This window comes from Protopterus annectens, chromosome 8.part0, assembly GCF_019279795.1.
Source record: "Protopterus annectens isolate FY-2018-M chromosome 8.part0, PAN1.0, whole genome shotgun sequence".
NCBI lineage: Eukaryota > Metazoa > Chordata > Ceratodontiformes > Protopteridae > Protopterus > Protopterus annectens.
The window spans coordinates 1,548,614,291-1,548,636,303 of record NC_056741.1 but is presented as its reverse complement, the minus strand read 5'-3'; the positions used below and the strand labels follow the sequence as shown (position 1 = coordinate 1,548,636,303).

Sequence of the window (22,013 nt, the reverse complement as noted above, 5' to 3'; positions counted from 1 at the left end):
AGAATATTTTCAGATATATGATTGATGAATTTTTATATTTATTTATTTATTTGAATTCTTAATATATTCACTATATCTGTTAGTGTTACTATAGACTAGTTGATATGGGTTGTTCAATTATTATACTATACATTTTATATTTTATATTTAATATTTATTATTTATCTTTAGATACACTGCCAGACTCATACAATTAAGTGCACAAACATATATTTATATATATATTTTTACATATTTACATCTTTTATAATAATAGTTAGGCAATACATACATAATATAAAAATATATACATCACTTGGCACTATCAGTATGATTTTTAAATAATTTTTAAAAAAGTTTTTTGAGGCAAGTTTCTTGATGCTAGTTCTATATGTATACATGTTTTAGAAGATGTTTCTTAGATTTGTTTATTTGTTTGATATACAGGTTTTGACAATTTGAGTAGTTGTTTTCTTAAGTAATAACATATTTGTCTGCCAGCTAAAATATGATGTAAATAACCTATATCTTGTTTGTTATTTGTTAGTTTTTATTTGACATTTCATAAGCTCAATACTTGAGAGACCTTAGCAATGCACTGAAAATGTCTTTATTAATTAATGAATTAATTAGATGTAAATTGATTGATTAGAAGCAATCAATTGTAGTTGTGCTATATATACAGAGAGACAGTTTGTTTCTGTATTCAATCTGAAGAAGCGTGCCTCTGGATGCACGCGAAAGCACTCATTCTTTTATTGTAATAAAGATTTAGTTTTTCTACGTGGTGGTTGAGCTCCAATTTTTCGACATATTGCCAGAGTTGTTAGGAAATTCTTCTATGTGGCCTATCTAATTACTAAAGTGTTCACATCTAGAAATAAAGAGGTTATAGTGCCCCTCTACTCGTCCCTCATTAGACCCATCATAGAGTACAATGCCCCATTTGGGATGTACCTCACAAGCCACTTCCAACAGCTGGAAAGACCACAAAAGTACCTCACCAAGAGAATTACTGGCGTCAAACATATGTCCTATGCAGCCCAACTGAAAAAACTCTGGCTGTACTCAGTGGCATATCGCTTACTCAGAGGTGATCTCAGCCTGACTTACAAAGCCATGTTCAACTCAGAATTGATGGACATGCTCCACCCAAAGAAATCCAAGTCACTGCGAGCCATGCGCTCTAGTGAGCTAAACCTCACCACAGCAATAACTAGAACATGCTGGAGGGATACATTCCTGTCACAGAGACTCCCCATGCTTTTGAAGAAAATTTCAAATTACATCAGGCAGTGCCCCTCACTAACACCCTTCAAGAGAAACCTTGATGAGTGGATGGGTAACAGAAAATACACCCTTGGGATCACTTCATTAGCTTTGCTTGACAGAGGATCAGTTAATTAATCAATGTGGCGGCGAAAGCCGACACACTCTGGCTAGACTTATAAATGCCCTCGCGCAGACAGCCTAGTACCTACCTGTGAACCTATAAGGTGTAGTCTCAAGACCATGAAACATACATACACCTCAGATGGCTTAGTGGTAAGTCCCATGACTTTAGTGTGCATGACCCAGTGTTCAACACCTGCGATGCTTTACAAATATTTTTTACTCTAGAATAAGGCTCATTTAAGCCATTGTAAGCATGTTTAAAAGTGTTTGTGACATTATAGCAGCGGATAAATAAACTTTGTAACGTATAACCTGCGCGCGCAAACACGGCCACATCCACTAACTCCTCGGGATATATACATGTCAGGTGAAGTAACATCTCACTATGTGCTGACATAACATTACATTCTCTGTTGACTGTACTCTCCAGCACACATGAGTTTATATGGGTGTTTTGAATATTTATTATACAGTGAATTACTACTTATATATGCAAGTTGTGGTTAAGGTATACCTTTGAACATGATAAACATCCCTGCCTTTATCGGGATTGGGACCTCGAATGCACAGATACTGTGCAGATGCTGTAATCATTACACTGTTGACATTAACATTGCTTCCGCCTATTTCCTATTTAGATGATTTCCGTGTGTAAGCTAGGCTAAGCAAAGGGTGGAGGCTCCCAAAACCACTGAGCTTCACTTACTCTTGAAATAACAACATATAACAAATGTACTGTGAGACAATACGTTACATTCCTAACTACATTAGACATAGCCCCTCACTGACACACTTCAAGGAAAACCTTGTTGTGTGAATGGGTAACAGAATATACATCCCTGGGATCATAGGTTCATAGGTTCATAGGTAGGTACTAGGGTATTGGCCCTAGGGCCTGTATAAGCCTAGCTAAAGGTTCCCTAGCTTTCGCCACCCAAGAAAATTATTTTCCTGTGCCACTGTTGAGCAGAGCCACAGAAGTGATCCCCGGGGTGAATTTCCTATCTCCCATCCAATCATCAAGATTTTTCTTGAAGAGTGCTAATGAGGAGCTTTGTTTGATATAGATAGGTAGTTTGTTCCAGAGTATGGGAAATCTCTGGGACAGGAATCTATCCCTCCAGCATGTTCTGTTTATTGTGGTGATGAGGTTTAGGTCCCTAGAGCGTGTAGCTTGTAGGGATTGGGATTTCTTTAAGTGGAGCATGTCTAAAAGCTCTGGGTTTGACACAGCTTTGTGTGACATAGCTTTGTGTGTTAGACAGAGATCGCCTCTGAGTAGGCGATATGCAACGGAGTAAAACTGCAGTTTTTTGAGACGGTCTGCATAGGGCATCTCTTTGAGGCTGATAATCCTCTTTGTGAGGTATTTCTGTGGCCTTTCCAGTTGTTGTAGATGACTTGTGAGGTACATACCAAAAGGGGCATTGTACTCTATAATGGGTCTAATGAGTGATGAGTAGAGGGGAACAATGACCTCTTTTTTCCTGGATGAGAAACCTTTTGTGATGAGGTGTGCCACATAGAAGGATTTCCTGACTACTGTGGCGATGTGATTATCAAAGGAGAGACTACTGTCCACCTGTGTCCCAAGGTCTCTTATCACACTTTTGGTGTTAAGTAGACTACCACCTATGTGGTAGTTCATGGGAACTGAGTTTTTACCAAAGGGAATGACAATGCACTTTTTGGCATTGAGCTTGAGGCCATGGCTTTGACACCAGGCATCTGCCTCAGCAAAGCCCTTTGGTAGGATGTCCACATCTTTTGAGTTTTGATTATGGTTCCTAGTTTGCAGTCATCCGCGAACTTCATTAGCCAAAGACCTTTTGTGTTGGCCTGTACTTCAAAGAAGTAGATACCAAACAGGAGAGGACCCAGGACTGAACCCTGTGGTACTCCACTTGTCACTGGTCTGAAGCTGGATTTGGAGTCTGCTACTTTCACAGTGTGGGTTCTGTCATGAGCCAGTTGGCAACCCATCTTGTGACATAGGGATTTATACCTAGTTTAGTGAGTTTATCTATATTTCCAGAGTGGGGGATGGTGTCAAAAGCCTTGGTGAGATCTAGGTAGGCTGTGTGAACCACCTTACCCTCATCTACAGCTTTGGTGACTGCTTCAAAGAAGTCTATCAGGTTTAGGAGACATGATCTGACTTTTACAAACCCGAACTGAGTGAGGTCCTGAGTGTGGAGATTACCAGTGTCATTGTTTATAAGTTCCATGATGATACACTCCATAGCCTTGCAGACCAGGCTCATTAGGCTAATGGGGCAGTAGTTTCCGGGGTCTGTGGTGGCTCCCCCTTTGTGGAATGGGATAACTGTCATTGTGCGCCATTTAGTGGGTGCATAGCCTGAGGTGAGGCTATGATTGAACATGGTACTTAGGTGGGGTGTCAGTACATTCTGTAGTTCATGTAGAACACAGCCTTGGATGTCGTCAGGTCCCATGGATGCTGTGTTCTTGGCTTTGAATAGTGTGTTTTTTACCTGTGCAGCCGTGATTACAGGAACTTTGCATTCTTCTGGTATAGGGATGGGCCCTTTAGGGGATGACAGAGGGGTAAAGTTAGCACTGAACCTATCTGCCAGGATGTTGGCAATATCCGTTGGTTCTGTAAATTTAGTGCCATTGTGCTGTAATTCAGAGCAGATCTGAGTATTGCCATTGAGATTCTTGACATAGCCATAGAATGCTTTGTGGTTGTCTTTAGAGTCAGTGGTGATTTTGTTTTCATAATTAGCTTTGGAGGATTTTATGAGGGATCTCAGCTTCTTACTGAAGCTGACCAGGGAGTTTCTCCAGTCATGGGATTTTACTCTTTTTTGCAACAGTTTCTTTCTTCTGTTGTAGAGTTTGTTTATGGCAGGGGACCACCAGATTGGCTTCCTTTTTTTTGAGGATAGCATCTTGGTTCTGTTAGGGAATGCACGATCCATGCACTCATGTAAGTGCTTATAAAGTGCATTTGTGTAGGATTCAGTAGTCATACCTCTATTGTCCGTCAGTATGGGTGTCGTGAAGTTTGCCACTTCTGTCTTAAGAAGTGTGAAGTTGGCTTTGGAGAATTTTTTTTCTGTGGTTTCCCTAATGGGGGTGGGGGAGGGATGTGGATGTCTAGGGTGATTAGCTTATGGTCGGATCTGACCAACGAGGAATTGACATCTGGTGTGGAGCACCGGTTGCCCATGTTGGTAATAACCAGGTCTAGGATATTGCTGCCCCTGGTGGGGGTGTGGATAAGTTGATCCATGGCACTGGAATTTATCATGTGTCCCAGAACCATACAGCCAGGGGGTGGGGGAGCCTGTCCAGTTTGATAGCTGTGAGACCTGTTGGCGAAATTGAATGGTGTTGAATTGTCACATTAACATGCCCTCTTTAGATCACTAAGTGCTCCATCACCCTCCACAACCCCTCCAGCAACTCTGCCTGGAATTGCTTCATTGGCTATGCTTGACAGAGGCTCAGTTACTTCATCAATGGTGCGGAGAAAGCCATCACACTGTAGCTATGCTTCTAATTGCCCTTGGGCAGATAGGTAGTAGGCTATCTGTGAACCTCTAAAGTGCAGGCCATCACAGCCATAATATGTGAATAAACAGAACTTCAGATCACAATATACAGTGAGAAATCACCATGTAGTCAGGAAACAGTTAAGTACAGCAAGAACATACAGAACACTGATACTTAGCCACTCCAAAAGCCTATCTTGGAAGCTAGAAGACTTGTATAAGTTTAAGGTTTTCTATTGCTTACCACTTAGTTACCTACAGGAGGGATGAAAAACAAGCACAGATGGGGAACATGCATGCAACAATACCATACTGGCCTATGTGTCAGCCTTAGGCTTTGGAGTACTGGCCAAGAGTATTGGTGCCCCCATGGTGCCTTATTTAGGAGAGTCTTGAAGGTGAATATCAGCTCCATAAACAGCACAATAGCAGAATCGATGAGGGTTATGTTACTCAACACCAGGGGTTGTGATCACAACATGCATGCACTCACAGCACTCCTCAGGATGGACAACATCAACATCAGTGCAGTAACTTAGATCTGTCTTAAGGTTCCTGAGAGCACACCAGCACTACCAGACTACAACCCATACCACACATTTCAGCCACAGAACATGAACTGACACAGACATGGAGGGGGTGTATCCATATTAATCAGGGATACCTACACCTCCAGGTTAGTGGGGCAGCATGATACCTCTGAGATCATCCATGTGCAGCTATCATCAGCCACAACTGCTATGTAAACTGTGGCCTGCTATGGATCACCCGCCATGACCCAGGACCACCACTCCACCTACCTGGAGACAGTGGAGAACATGACAGTCCTAACGCACACCCTGGCATTGGTCGATGTCAACTACCATACCATTAACTGGGAAACTTACTCCAGTATTCACTTCCAGGCCCAGCACTTCCTGGAATTTATCACCTCATATGCCCTGTATCGGGTGGTAACCTCCCTAATGAGGGGTGAAAGCATACTAGAAGTGGTCAACACCAACATGGGCAACAGGTGCACCTTAGCGGAGGTTAACCGGTCACTGGTTAGATCTTACCATGAACTATTCACTGTTTCCACACCCAAGCATCTCCCCCATACAGGGATACCACAGTGTGCACCTTTCCTACAGCTAAATTTACACTACTAGTGACAGGGGTGGGGGGTTTCACAGCCCCCATGCTAAAGGGAAACACTGCTCATGATACAGACAGATTTACAAATGCAGTCTATAAGCACCTACATGGATGTATGGATCATGCCATCACTGGTAAACCAAGACTCACTCCTCCTAGACAAGGACACCAGTCTGGTGGACCTCTGCAATAAACAGGCTACACTACAGAAATAGGACAGTGTTTCAGACAAACAGTGAATCCCATGAAGGGCAGATATCTGTGACCACTATTAGTATGATACGTAGGTCCCTCATGACATCATCAAAGGCTAACATCAGCAGGAGAATACGCAAGGATTTGAAAGATAACCACAAAGCCTTCTTTGGATATGTCAAGGATGTAAGTGGTGACACACAGATTTGCACTGTGTCGGTGAAATATAGTACAAAATATGCTGACCCTACTGATATCGCCAACATCCTTGCAGATACATTCAGCGCATACTTCACCCCCTAAAGAGCCCACAGCACTACCAGAAAGGTACAGTATTCCACACATCAACGACACGCAGGTGGAAATGGCCCTCTCTAACATCAGAACACAGCATCAATGGAGGCAGATGTTGTTAAAAACTGCATCTTGCAAACTGTACAAGACAACCTGACCCCCCCACCTAATTAAGCTTTCCAACCCTCAGCCTCTCCACAGGCTACATGCCCATACAATGGTGCATGGCAACAGCTATTCCACTCCATCAAGGTGGAATCACAACTGACCATGGTAACTACCACCCCATAAGCCTGACTAGCCCAGTCTGCAATGGTATGGATCGCATCCTCATGGCACTCATTAACAAAGACATTGGTAACCTCTGAACATGTGACCCAACCCAGGTCAGCTTGGTTGAGTGCAGTTCATGCCTACTGAACCTGTTTGATGTCTTACATGCAGTCACCAAGATGTTAGATGATGGGGGAGGTGGTTCACACATACTACCTGGACCTTGCCAAGGCTTTTGACACCATGCCCCACTCAGGTATTATTGATAAACACACCGGCCTGTACATACACCCATACATCACAGGTTGGGTTACCAATGGGCTTACACACAGAACCCACATGGTACGATTAGCGGTCTCCAGGTCCAACTCTTGACCAGTCAAGTCTGGTGTCCCATAGGACTCAGTCCTGGGAGCCCTACTGTTTGCCTGTACCTCTGAGAAGTATATGCCAAACACAGGTGGACTATGGCAGACCATGTTTGGCAATGACTGTGATCTGGGAGCCATGACTGATAGTCCAGCTGACACAGACATCCCTTAAGGGGCCTCACAGAGAACATCACAGGGTGTCAACGTCATGGCCTCCAGCCAAATGCCACTAACTGCATGGTCATTCCATTGTGGAATATTAAGCACCCACATATTAACACATAAGTGGCAGACACTTTAATACGGACAAGGTAATGGGGTATCTGGGGACTAAAGTAGATAGTGATCTCCCCTTTGACAATCATATCTCCAGAGTAGTTAGGACATCCTTCTATGTAGGACATCTGATTACAAAAGGATTCCCATCTAGACATAGTGCCCCTTTACTCATCACTCATCAGTCCCATCATAGTGTATAATATCCCATTTGGAATGTACCTCAGAGGACACTTCCAACAGCTGGGAGGTCCACGAATGTACCTCGCCAAGGGGAATACTGGCCTCCAACATATGGCCTAGGCAGCCAGACTGAATAAACTCCAGCTTTACTCAGTGGCATCTTGTTTACCCAGAGATGATCTCCACTGGCCAACACAGCCATGTTGAACTCAGGCTTAATGGATATGCTCCACCTATGAGAATCCATGTCACAGTGAGCCACACACTGTAGTGAGCTGAACCTTGCCACAGCAATAACTGGAGGATGCTGGAGGGACAGATTCCTGTCACCGATACTCCCCATACTTTGGAACAACATCTTTGACTACATTATACTACATGAAAAGAGACACAGAGGAGCTCTCTGAGCATGTATACCAAGATGGTATGACCCTGACTTTGAGTAGCATCTTACCCTCACCAAGAATGATGCCACAATATGAGGACAAGATGATCAATTTCAACAATTGGCTTAAGTATTGGTGTCATTCAAAGGGGATCCAATGCCTGTCATCCTGGGATGACATGCTCGACAAGCCACGCTGCTTCACTAAGGATGGCTTACACCTGTCACCCCTGGGCTTTTGGATATTGGCAAAGGCTCTTGCCAACCCCATAGTGCCTTTTTTAGGCAAGGCTCAAAAGACCAACCCACCTCCACAGGTATCACAAGGGATAAGAAATTAAGAGTAATGCTACTCAACGCCAGAAGTCTAAACCTTAAGATGCACACACTCAAAACTCTCCTTAGCATGGAGAACATCGATATCTGTGCAGTAACAGAAACCTGGTTCAAGGCTCCCGAGAGCACCTCAGCACTACCAGGTTATACCTCATACCATGCTTTTCGGCCCCAAAACTTGGACCAAACCACAAAAGGAGGGGGAGTATCAATATTCGTCAAAGATACCCACACCTCCAGGTTGGTGGCACTGCACAAAGCATCGGAGACTATCCATGTGCAACTAACAGTGGGTAAAACTGTCTTCCAGTTTATAGCCTGCTACAGACCACCCTCCCAAACCCAGGAACCCCACTCGGCCTTCCTGAGAACACTGGAAAATATGAAGGTCTCTCCAAACACCATTATATTGGGCGATTTCAACTACCCCAACATAGACTGGGAACATTACTCTAGCTCCAACACCCTAGTCCAAAAGTTCCTAGAATTTATAAACTCAAATGCTATGGAACAACTTGTGACCACTCCCACAAGAGGGGAAAACATACTGGACCTGATCATCACCAACATGAGGACTCTATGCACCAGACCAGAAGTGCATCCCTCACTGGTAAGATCAGACCATAAATTAATCTCACTGGATATCCACATCCCGACCCCACCCCCTGCCCAGAAAACCACAGTGAAAAACTTCTCTAAAGCAAACTTCACACTACTCAAAACTGAGGTGGAATCCTTCAAAGCCCCTGGACCTGTGGAAAATACGGCCCAGACCGCTGAATCATTTACAAACACATTCTATGAACACCTTCAGGAATGCATGGATCATGCAATCCCAAATAAAACTAAGACTCAATCCCCCAAAGGCAGTCGTCCTGTCTTGTGGACCCCAGCCTTAAACAAACTATACAATAGAAGAAGGAAGTTACTACATGATAGAGCAAAATCCCAAAAAGGGAAGGCATCTCTGATCAGTATTAGCAAAAAACTACGGGCACTCATAAAATCATCTAAGGCCAGCTTTGAGAAAAAAATTGCACAGGATACTAAAGATAATCACAAAGCTTTCTTTAATTATGTTAGGAATCTGGGTGGGAATTCCCAGATATGCTTAGAATTAGTCCAAAATGACAAAAAATACACTGAACCCACAGACATTGCCAACATCCTGGCCAACAGGTTCAGCGCAAACTTCTCTCCCACTCCCCACGAAAAGAGCAAATATCTGTTCCAGCAGAGTGCTGCCCCCCTGACATCTCAGATGCTCAGGTAAGAACCGCCCTCTCCAAAGCAAAAAACACAGCATCAATGGGACTAGACGGTGTCCCGGGCTGCGTCCTACATGAACTCCAAGATGAGCTGAACCCAAACATAAAGCTACTGTTCAATCTCAGCCTTACTACAGGATATGTACCCAAAGAGTGGCATACAGCAACAGTGGTCCCTCTCCACAAAGGTGGTGCCTCAAAGGATCCTGGAAACTATCGCCCCATAAGCCTAAATAGCTTGGTCTGCAAAGCTGTGGAAGGGATCATCATGGAACTCATAAATAAAGATATTGGGGACCTACAGACACTGGATCCTACCCAGTTCGGCTTTGTTAAGGGCAGATCCTGCCTATTAAACCTGGTCAATTTCTTTGAAACAGTCACCAAGGCCATTGACGAGGGGAAGGTGGTCCACACAGCTTACCTGGACCTTGCAAAAGCCTTCGATACAATACCCCACTCAGGCATCATAGATAAGCTATCCAGCTTAAATATAAACCCCTATGTCACTAGATGGGTTGCAAACTGGCTCAAGGACAGAACCCACATGGTTAGAATTGCTGGAGCCATGTCAGACTCCAAACCAGTTACAAGTGGCATCCCACAATGCTCAGTCATGGGACATCTCTTGTTCGGTATATATTTCTCAGAGGTACAGGCCAACACGGAAGGACTATGGCTGACCAAGTTAGCAGATGACTGCAAACTGGGCGCCATAATCAACTCTCCAGCTGACACAAGCATCCTCCAAAAGAGTCTCATAGAAACAGACAACTGGTTCCAGAGCCATGGCCTCAAGCTAAATGCCAAAAAGTGTATAGTCATCCCCTTTGGCAAAAACAAAGTGCCCACAAATTACCACATAGGTGGTAATCCATTAAGTACGGAAGATGTAATTAGGGACCTGGGGACCCAAGTTGATAGCAATCTCTCATTTGACAACCACATGGCCGAAGTGGTTAGAAAAACATTCTATATAGCCCACCTAATCATGAAGGGATTCACATCTAGATCAGGGGAGGTCATTGTACCTCTTTACTCATCCCTCGTCAGGCCCATAATTGAGTACAATGCCCCTTTTGGGATGTACCTTACCAGACAACTGCAGCAACTAGAAAGACCCCAAAAGTACCTCACCAAGAGGATCAAAGGGCTCAAACAGATGCCATATGCTGCCCAGTTAAAGAAACTCCAGCTCTACTCGGTTGCATACCACCTGCTTAGAGGCGATCTGTGCCTGACGTATAAATCCATGTCCAACCCAGAATTAATGGACATGCTGCACCTCAGAAAATCCAAATCCCATCGAGCTATGCGCTCGAGGGACTTGAATCTCAGCACAGAAATAAATAGGACATGCTGGAGGGACAGATTCATAACCCAGAGGCTTCCTTCACTCTGGAATAAAATCCCAGTCCAGGTTAGGCAGAATCCCTCATTGACTCTCTTCAAGAGGAATCTTGATGAGTGGATGGGAGATCGTAGGTTTACCCCGGGTATCACTTCTGTGTCACTGTTAGACAGAGGCACAGTAAACTAACCTCAGAAAAGGGCATAGTAAAATTCATTAAAATGGGTGGCGAAAGCCAAACACACTCTGGCTAGGCTTACAAATGCCCTAGGGCAGATAGCCTAGTATGAACCTATGAACCTATACAGAGGCCCTCACTAACACTCTGCAAGAGAAACCTTGAAGAGAGGATGGGGAACAGTAGATGCACCCCAGGGATCCCGCCATTGGCTCTGCTCCACAGCGGGACAGTTAATGACTCAATGGGGTGGCAAAAGCTGACACATTTTGTCTGGGCTTATGAATGGCCTCTGGCAGTTGGCCAAGTACCTACCTATGAATCTATACATACAGTATCTGCATATGCTGATAGCTTAATTTACTGTTCAGGTGTTGACTTACCTTGTGCCAGTGGCAGTTGTGTGTGCAATAGTTGAGGGCTGCCTATGTTGGATGTACACAGTAGACTGCCTATACATGACAATTTACAGGTAGTCTTGTGTGTGTGCCATCCATTTTTTCAGTGTGTGCAGGTGGAGAATGGTGTCAGTCCCTAGGTGCCCACACTGTCAGTGTGTGTGCTATACATTCCCTCTATGCTAAGGCATGGGCATACTGGGCACGCCTCCGTCTGCCTACTGGGGCTGGCTCAGGGTGTTCATGGTCTGAGTACCTTTGTGCCTGTGGGGCCCTTGGCAATGGTGGTGGGCTGTGAGGGATTTCACCATTCTGTCCCTGCTGCAGCTGTTTCCGCAGGACCATATTATGTAGCATGGCACACACTATGAAGATGTGGGCACAGGTGCCTGGAGAGTACTGCAAGGCTCCACCAGATATGTCCAAGCAACAGAACCATGATTTCAGCATCCCAAACACATGCTCTATGATGATTCTAGTTTGTGCGTGTGCCTCATTATGGAATTCCTGCATAGGTGTGTGTGCATTTCTGATGGGAGTCATCATCCCCGGTTCCAGTGCATAGCCAGCATCCCCCAGCAGGTGGCCATTTGGGATGTCCCCCTGGCAAATAACTCATAGAGCTGTGAGGCATGCCAGATGTGGGACTCGTGACAGCTTTCAGGGCTGTCAACACACACATCTATGATATTGCCCTGGGCATTGGACATGACCTGGCAGTTGATGGAGGTGTATCCCTTGTGGTTTATGTAGTGTCTACCCTGCTCACTGGGTGGTGACTTGATGTGTATGTGCATGCAGTCTATTGCACCCAGTACCTCTGGGTATTCTGCCACATGGTGGAAGAGATGCATATTGCTGGCCAACTCCTCCTGCATTCGGGGGAAGTATATGTGCTCATTGGCATGTGGTAACATTGCATCCAGGAATTGGTGTAGTACCCTGGATGCTGATGCCTGTGAGATCCCCATGATATCCCCAGTTGGTCTTTGAAAGGTACCTGCAGCTAGTATTCTCAGGCTTACACATACCTTCGTATCCACTGGGATGGGTTCCCCTCTGTTTGTTCTGGCTCTGAGGCGTGGCCGGCACAGCTCCACAAGTTGCTGTGGGATGTCCCTGTTCACCCTGTAATGCTCTACTATCTCTAGATCATGTAGCCCCTGGTAGGTTACCCTGGGTCTGAACACTCTCCTCCTCCTCCTCTGGTGCCTGACGTGGTCATGTGCATCATCCTCCACACCACCTTCAGTCTCCAAGACATGCTGGTGGATCAAAGCTATGGCAGCCCCTAACATGTACATACTAAAAGTTCCTCATCTGTATACACCACTGGTGCAGAGTGCATGGGAATACACAAATGTGTGTGAGGTGCTTTCACACTTTATACTGTTGTGCTATGGATGCTGCTGATGTCAGTGGATGTGTATGAGCTATTCCAACTGCAGCATGTCTTAATTATGGGTTTTGCAATGAGTACTGCAAGTGTGGGGCCTTTACTGTGGAGATCTGCTTGCCTGCCTTGATTAATCTGTTGCCCTTTAATTCACTTTTAAACCTGGATTCACTCCCATTATCAGGCATGCATCCACCTGCCGTCTTTCTTGTTTTGTACTTTCCCTACCCAGTCATGGCAAAATGTGCCTTGTAGCTGATAAACTGCAAATCAGCTTTGTTCTGCTTTGACACTTTACTGGTTTCTTTGCAGTACAGCCCCTCCCCTTTCCTGTTCTGCAGGTAGCTGCTTGCAGCCTTGTTAGCTGTTGTCAATGGCCCACTGAAGGCTCCTAGGCATTAATTAGTCATTTGTACTCCAATTTCACTGCTGCAGCATTTAATTATTTCTTTCCTATATCCTTCCTGTTTTAGCTGCAGTGCGTGCCACACAAACCCATTTACCGGGTTTATGTGCATTTTCATCTCCGTTCACATGCATACTTGGTTAATTTGCGTACTCTCAGCTAAGCATAGCTATGGCCAATTCAACACACCCCTATCCTGCAGCTTTTCCTAGCTAGGGGCAAACCGGTTTAGCAATGCTCCAATGTGCTTACACAATGGCGACACACCCCTTTCTTGATGTCATCTTTATCTCAAGGGCATACCTCGGTGTTATAACATTATGCTGTAAGGTGCATCCTTACACCAGCGGGGAATCTGCAATTCACTATTACTCCTCTCATTTGCATGGCATTCCCTACTAATTCCTAGCTACTGCGCATAACACTGTCACTGCCCCTTAGCAACCCTTGCGCTATAGTATGGTGTAGTATGCCTGCCACTGACAATTATGGGGAAATCGTGATATGTGTTTCATTGCAGTTTTATTCTATATTTTTATATATTCCTTGCAAACCCCTTTGCGCACCGCTGCCCTACGGTTCCACATCGCGATAGTGTGACTATATATATTCAATGTTCATTTTATATTTTGTACATTTTTTTATGCCAATGGCTATATATTTAGTCATTGGCATATATTAAAAATGTAATACATGTGTTTTGTCAGCTGTCATGGCTTCGATTTTATGTTTGCAAAAATGTAAACCTTTTTCTACAGTTTACATTTCTGCATGCATATACTATACCTGCACCACTTCCTGGATCACTACATACCTTCATTTGCATGCTACACTGCTACACATGGGGTAATTAGCATACAGGACCTGTGAGTTTTGCAGGCGTAGTGTACGCAGGTAGTGCACATGGAAACAGCTCATACCTAAATCGCTTGGTGGCCATATATGGTGTTAGAATGCCAATGCTACGCCTGCACCTGGTGCAAGCTTCATGAATCTTGGGGAGTGTATCAAACTGTAGATTCATTTAAGGACCTGGGTATATGGGTAGATCCATCTTTGAGTTTTTCTAATCATATCAACCAGTTGATTAATGATAGTTGGAAAACTATAGGTTGTATAGAAAGATTTATAAAGTCTTGGAAATCAGAAATGATGAAGTCATTGTTTGTTAATTACATTAGACCTAAACTTGAGTAATGAATAACAATATGGAAACCTTGTAAACAAAAACAAGCATTAGTAAACTAGAAAGTGCACAGTGGAAATAAACAAAGGGCATCCATGGATGTGGAACTTGAAGTTATTATGAAAGACTAAAATATATTTATTTTATTTAACATTTGTTTACTGGGAAAGTCCGACTGGACACAGGTCCTTTTTCAGTGGAGGCCCAGGGAGAAAAGCTCCATGAGTAACAGTAAATTTTCATGCACACATTACAATAATCACTAAAGTATAAAGTAAACAAAATGTAGTATACATAAGAACATACAAATTTGTTACATCTTAACAACAACACCTAGGCTTTGAACATAGCTAGTACTATTTTTAGGTATGACTTTTGTCAAGATATAAGGTTAAGACAGGTCCCTAGGAACAAAGGATTAAACACCGGGGAAGAAGTTGGATATGTTTTGGGTATACTGTCATGTATCAGAGCACTTATGAGGCATTAGTACAGGAACATATCCACTTATTTTTCAGATAAGCTTTAAGTGATGGCTTAAAGTGGTTAGTGGATGAGACTGAGAGAATGGATTTAGGAAGGGAGTTCCATGTATGAGATACATAGTTGGAAAATAAAGATTCTCCTGCAGTGTTGTTGGCCTTGGAGACAGTGAGTGAGTTCTTATTGTTAGAGCGAAGTGGTCTGCTGGAACTGTAAGGAAGGATGAGACTTTGTATTGCAGGGGTTCTAGTTGGTTGTGTTACAATTTTGTGAGTTAGAGAGAGTTGGTTGTAAAGGATAATGTTAGGATGCTCAAGCCACTCTAGTATCCTTAAAGCTGTACATTGATGTCTTCTATATCAGCAGTCACATGCAAACTTAGTAATTTTATTCCAACATGCTTCTAGCTTAGATAAGTCTGTTTTCCTTAGATTAGTTAAAATTGGAGAGGTATATAATAGAGTGGAGAGCAGATGGGTTTGTGCTAATGTAATTTTGGCCATTGTGGTCAGGAACCTTTTCTGCCTATATATAGGCACAAAAGGCACAAATATATGAACGTGTACAGTGTCCCATACAGATATTTAAGAGGAAATTTTATTCAGGTATGTTGGGCATTTAGAAACAACTACCTCATGGAATGTTTGGGGTTATCAAAAAGTACTACAGAATCATCAGACAACCCATGTAGAAGATTCTACAGGTATGAGAAGTGCATTTATCGGTTCGCTGAGAGAGCAGCTGATGCATGGAACAGACTATCAAATTAAATTAAAGCAAGTACTACTATAAGACCCGCATCTCAATGTAATAAGGGGACAGTACTGACATGAGACTATGTTTGGAGACCTTGTGAAACTCAAGTTTCTATTCATAAATTTAGAAGACTTTAAGCATTACTATTATTTCTTCTATTACAATGCACCACTTTTCATAGTGTGATATTTTGAAGGCAGAATGTGTGTGGTTGGTATTCGCTCATGTATGAGGCTTTACTAACTGTTAAGAATAAATTGTCCTCACAAAGAAATGATATATTTTGTAACTTGTTATATCCATTTTTTTTCTGTAAAATCCTTGACCTTTTCTGAGTTTTAACGACAGTTTATCAGATAGAATTGTCTGTTTTCACACATTCTCCAGTCATTATTTCCTTTTGTCCTTCACTACCTGTTAACAGCATGTTAAACAAATGTATTTTTCTCAATTAAACATAATTATGCTGTTAATGTTTTTAATGTATCTGGAAAGCTGACGTGGGGACAGATGAAGGGAGAAAATGAACTGCTGTAAAATGACAAAGGACCAGATGAACCATCTGTTGTATAGTAGTTTATAGGAACTGACTGAAATTCAGCTGTTCTGTAGAAACTCTACATCTGATAGTCACATTTCTTCAAGCAGTAAGGGGAATAAAGCGAAACTAAACAAAAGTATCTTTATATTTCCCAGATATGTGACCATTCAAAGACAGAAGGAATACCAAGGAATCAAAATACTTTGTATTTATCTCTGTATTTACATGTGGCCAGGTCAAGACGATAAGGCTCTGTGGCTCTGCTAACCTATGTGGATAATAAATAATAAAAACAAATACAAATAAAGTCACAGTTCCTTTCAGAATTCTTTACTGTTTTGCTACATAGCTTATGTAATGTACTTGTATTCTTGGCTTGCTGTTCTTTGTCAAATAAAGTGGTATCTCTTGAATCTATATGGACAATTGTTAGGGCTTCATTATTTCTTTGTGGAAAACATAAGAGATCCAGGAAAGGAATAACATATTTTGTACATTTTATCGATTGGTGATCTATCTGCATTTACAGTAGTATCACCTTTTCCTCGTTTAGTAAAGTGGTTATAATCATGTCGCCACAGAGCAAAGTGTAAACAACTTCTAGTTTTGCATTTGCCTCTCTTTTCCCCTCATTTTCTCTGTGAACTTTTTATTCCTGCTAAGTTTTCATGCTTCCTTAAATGCTCTTGACCACTTGTTTTCAGGCATGCAGATGTTTAAATATTTTTTGGCATTGCATCTAAAGATTCTCTTGCAACATGATTGCAAAATTAGCCAGATTATTGCCTTGCAAAATTGTCAGTTCATAACTTTACAAGTACAGTCAGATCACATGCTCATTAGCTGGACTTTTAATCCCAAAGTTCCAGCATGTGAAAATGGATTCTATGAAAAAAGAAATATGTGAGATAATTGGGTCACAAGAGCAAATTATCTGAAGGCAGCATACAAAGGTGGTTTTAAAAGATTAGTTGAATTTGACAGGTAATCCAGATGGGATTATTCCTTTTATTCAAAATGAAGCCTAAGTACCATCTGTCTGTTTATGGAACTAGTAAACATTTACTCAGGCTGTGATTTAAAGGAATGTTATGTTACTACAATCACAAATCAATCTGAAGTCGAATATACACTTTCAGCTCTTTCCAAGCCTGGCTTTGTTATTACTCAGGAGAACTTTCCTGGCTGCTTTCCATAACCTCATTGTTTCTTAAGCAAGAGAGTGTATAGTGATAATTTGCATGAAATTTAAAAGATACATCAGTTAATCATTCTGCCAAGGCCAGTACAGTTCTATTAATTTTGTACATAACATTGTATATAATCTAAGCAAAGCAGCACAGGTACTGACAGAATTTAAAGTTTGATTGAAACTGCTTTTATTTTAATCGCTTTAGACTAGGTGATTGTTATTTCTGCCTGATATCCTGGACATGATTAGTCTGGTCTGCAAGATTATTTACCTTATACAAAGCCAAATCAACCTGGCATTCTGATAAAAGGAAATCATCTGTTATACAGTCATATTATACTGTTAACAAAACTGCATTTATTATGTTGGAGTCTTCATTAAAAATGACTTTGTGCTAAGCAAGTAAAGTATAAATGATGGGGAGCAGTATAGCAACGGAACTTCCTGAGGAGTAAAGAGGATCATGATTATTTGATATAGACTTTCTGTAAACGATGAAGTAATGCAAGTGGTTTACCAGAATGCATGTGCCGGTGTTCATTTAAGTGTCTATTAAATGTTTTTTTTTTTTTTTTTTTTTTTGCTTTTTGTAACCCCACTGCCTAACAAGCATAAGCATCCCCTTGCCACCCGCATGATATATGAGCCCATTCATTCTGAACAGGGGTGAGAGCTGTCAGTGGACCATTCCTTCCACAGAGAAGCAAAAACCAATTGAAGATTTATCATTCAGGCAGATGTCAGGGGTTTTCCCTCCAGGCCACTGGAGCTGCTAACACCTCTTGGTGATTTACAAGGGACCTTAGGCACGACAGTTTATTGTGTAAGAGCATGCAAGCTTCCCTTCATGGCTGCTGTCTGACCTACACCATTGTGCCACTTCAGTATATCCTTCTAGCTCAGACTGTGCATGTTGTATCAACCAGTCCTACCATTGGGTGTCATCCAAACTGTGAGCCAAGCCACATCGAACCCCCCCCAAATCCCCCACCCCCAGGATGGGTGAGCTGTGTGCCACTTACTCCCATCCTCACACCTTTTCCCTCTGGCTCCCATGCCCACTAACTCTCTCTTTCTCCACACACACACACACACACACACACACACACACACACACACACACACACATATACACATACAAACACACCTCTTCTCTTTCATTCTTTGTGTGCTTATCTGTGTATACGTATATGTGTGTGCATGTGTTTCCATGGCTGTATTATTGTTGTCTGTTGAAGTTATTTTTTGGAGAATGTTTTTTTTTTTTTTTGAGCAATTGCTGTGTTGTTGAGTGTGTGGTGGAAGAAATAGTGAGATGGGTGTTGTGTTTGATCCTTCTGGGAATATGTTTTTGATGTGTGTGCTTGTGTGTATGTGTGTGTGTGTGTGTGTGTGTGTGTGTGTGTGTGTGTGTGTGTGTGTGTGTGACTGTGCTGTTGACTGAGTAAATATAAGGGTGTTTTGCTAGTCAGTAGTGTTGAGGAAGTTCTTACTTTTCCACACCGTTATGTGATCTGTGAATTGGTATATATAATGTTGTGGGAATGTAAGGGTGCAGTGGGCTTGGCTTCTGAAAAAATGTTAATTTGTTTGTGTTTGCTTTTATATTCTTTTTTATTTGTTGTGAAGTTAATTAAATGACATCTATGTAATTTGGAGATGGTGTCTTTCATTAATGAATGATATGTGCATAAACACACACACACACACACACACACACACACACACACACACACACACACACACACACACACACTATAGATGCACATGCATGTATGCTATCTCCTGAAAGCATGTTGTACACCTAATCCATTTGCTGCTATAAAGGTAATAAAAACATCCAGTGATTACATTACGGTAAGAGAACGATATGGTCTCTAGGTTAAAAAGGTGCACTTAATTCTCCAGTTTGATTCTTCCCTTCTGCTTTGCATCTGCTTGACTTCCCTGTTTCCACATGGATTTTTCACTGGATGCTGCAGTTTTCTATTACATCCCAGAAATGTGCAGTTAACAAATTGGTGATCTTTTCCATGACCTATAGGTGCACATGTTCTGTGAGTGGTGTTCATGTGTGCATGTGTGTGTATTCCTTGATTAAACCAGCATCATAACTGGGATTGATTTTTTCTGTCTTGTATACACTGAGTACAGGGATAAGCTCCAGATCCTGTGTTTCTCAATTGGATAAAGTGGGTAGTTTAAGAAGGAATGAATGTGCATTAGAGTATCAGTATTTTTGCAATGACAGTTGTCATCAATACATTACTAACAGAGGGAAACATTCAAGATTTTAAAGAGATTTTTATACTTGATTGCTATTTAATTATTTGCAATGGAAAGAAGATGACAGGCTCAACATTGGTAACAGAGTATGTGGTGATAATTTTGTATATATAACAATACTGCATGTGAGTGTTGCAAAAATGACACTCCATTTACTCACTAACTAGAAGTGGGGGCATAGCCAATTAAATCAATATGCCCGTGCTGGATTTTGCAGAAACCAACATCAGTTAATTCCCTTTTTCCATTCTTGAAACAGAAGTCCTGCATCTTGCATTTCTTTATTTACATCCAATGAGAAGTGGTGTTAGCTGCACTATTGCTTATTAAAAACTGCAGTTAATTTAAGTCTGCAGTTTTTTATGGTTATCAGATCTTGCACTGACAACTGAAGCACCATGTGATGTAGCCATAAGTTCTTCCTCTCATACACACTGAGCAGTGTAACAACTTGCTGTGTTACTGACCAATGGAAAGCATGAATACTGAGTGACATCATGTGTTCTTCACACATTGCCGTATGTAGGACATGCACTGTTGCTACACCATGATAAAGAAATAACATTTACTTCACCTGCAGCACCCTTTAATCTGTACCAGTTATGATGTTTAGCTGCATCAGTATTGTTACTTGTGTCTTCACTAATACTTAGGGTTACCACCTGTCAACTTTGCGAGGGATAGTCCCTCTTTGAGCAGTTGTGTCCTGCAAAAAAATTGAAAAAGTGGCAAATATCCTGAGATTTTAGGACAAAGATTTTCCTATATTTTCTTTAATAGTTGCATAAAACAGTTATTTTGTATCTGAAATACCTAAATACTATAAGAAACAGAATAAACAACTAAAATGCTACAGAAATAAGCTTTTATTAAGTCAAAAAAGTGGAAGTTCTGTCTTTTGTACTGGACATGGGTTGTTTTGCCCTGCAAAATGTGATGTTTCTACAAAAAATTTCCCACTTTGGGCATTTGAAAAGGTGAAAACCCTACTAATACTGAGATGTGTAGTCACAATGGGCGTGGCTGTATCATATATTTAATATTATGAACTCTAGGGCTGTGTAACACAAAGTGTTGTAACAGTACCGTAAGTTGTATACTAAGTTTAGAAATGTGCACTCTAGCCCTGCTGTGTTTGTCTTACAGACTGAGAGCTGTAGTGACATGCACATTACCCACCCATCACGTTCTGCATACACCAGTGTGAAGCAATGTGCACTTTAATTTTGCATCATATTCTTGTCATGCCACAGAGTAAAACAGAATGCCTGTTCTTTACACACTGAGAAGTATATCAACATGCAGCGGACCTACAATTAGCCTTTCTCACATATTAAGGAGTGCAGTGTAGCATACGATGTGACTGTACTGTGACACTGTATAACTGCACTATTCATTTAGAAGTGCAAAAACATTGTGTGTACCTCTACTGTGTATTCAGAATTGCAGTGATATACTGTGTAACTTTACTGTCGATTCTGCATACACGCTGAGATGTTAACCTACATGCAGTGCAACTTCATTGTGTATTCATCATACACTTTGAAGTGTGACAACTTGAATTGTAGTTACATTGTGCTTTTTTCAGTCACAGAGAATGTGTAGCAATGTGTAAGATAACTACACTGCACATGGAGAAGTACAGCAATGTGAACTGCAGGCATATTGTGTAGTTTGTGCACACTGCAAAGTGTAAAAACATCCAACATAGCAATACTGTGCCTTTCTCACACAATAAGTGTAACAACACTGTAAAACTCTCTGACACAAAAAACACCAATGTAACTCTGCTGTGCATTTCTCTCACAAGGATGTAACTACACTTCTGACATGCTAAGAAGTGTGACACCTTTCAGTTTGATGGCACTTTATATTTTTCACTTACCAAGACGTGTAACAATAAACAGCGTCACTGTACTGTATGATTTCCATGCACATACAGTATAACTAAAGTTGTGCCTCTTTCATAGTGTAGTGATGTTTAATCTTCACCCCTCTGCATCATCTTATGTGTACTAACACCCCTCTGCATCATCTTATGTGTACTAACCCCTAACTGTAACAATATGCAGTGTGTCTACACTGACTTTTTCATATACTGAGATGTAGAGAAGTAACTGCAATGTACAGCCCTCATACAGTCAGAGGCATAACAGTGCAGTGTAACAACATGTTATAATTTTCTCAGAGTGACAAATGTAACAACATACAATGTAACTTGCACTGT

General features: G+C 41.8%; 1 protein-coding gene across 1 annotated transcript in view; it reads left to right on the top strand.

Annotated features, from left to right (window-relative positions):
• Window positions 1–22,013, top strand: part of LOC122808510 — an 873,313-nt gene that overhangs the window by 182,696 nt on the left and 668,604 nt on the right. The gene's annotated exons all lie outside the window — the stretch shown is intronic.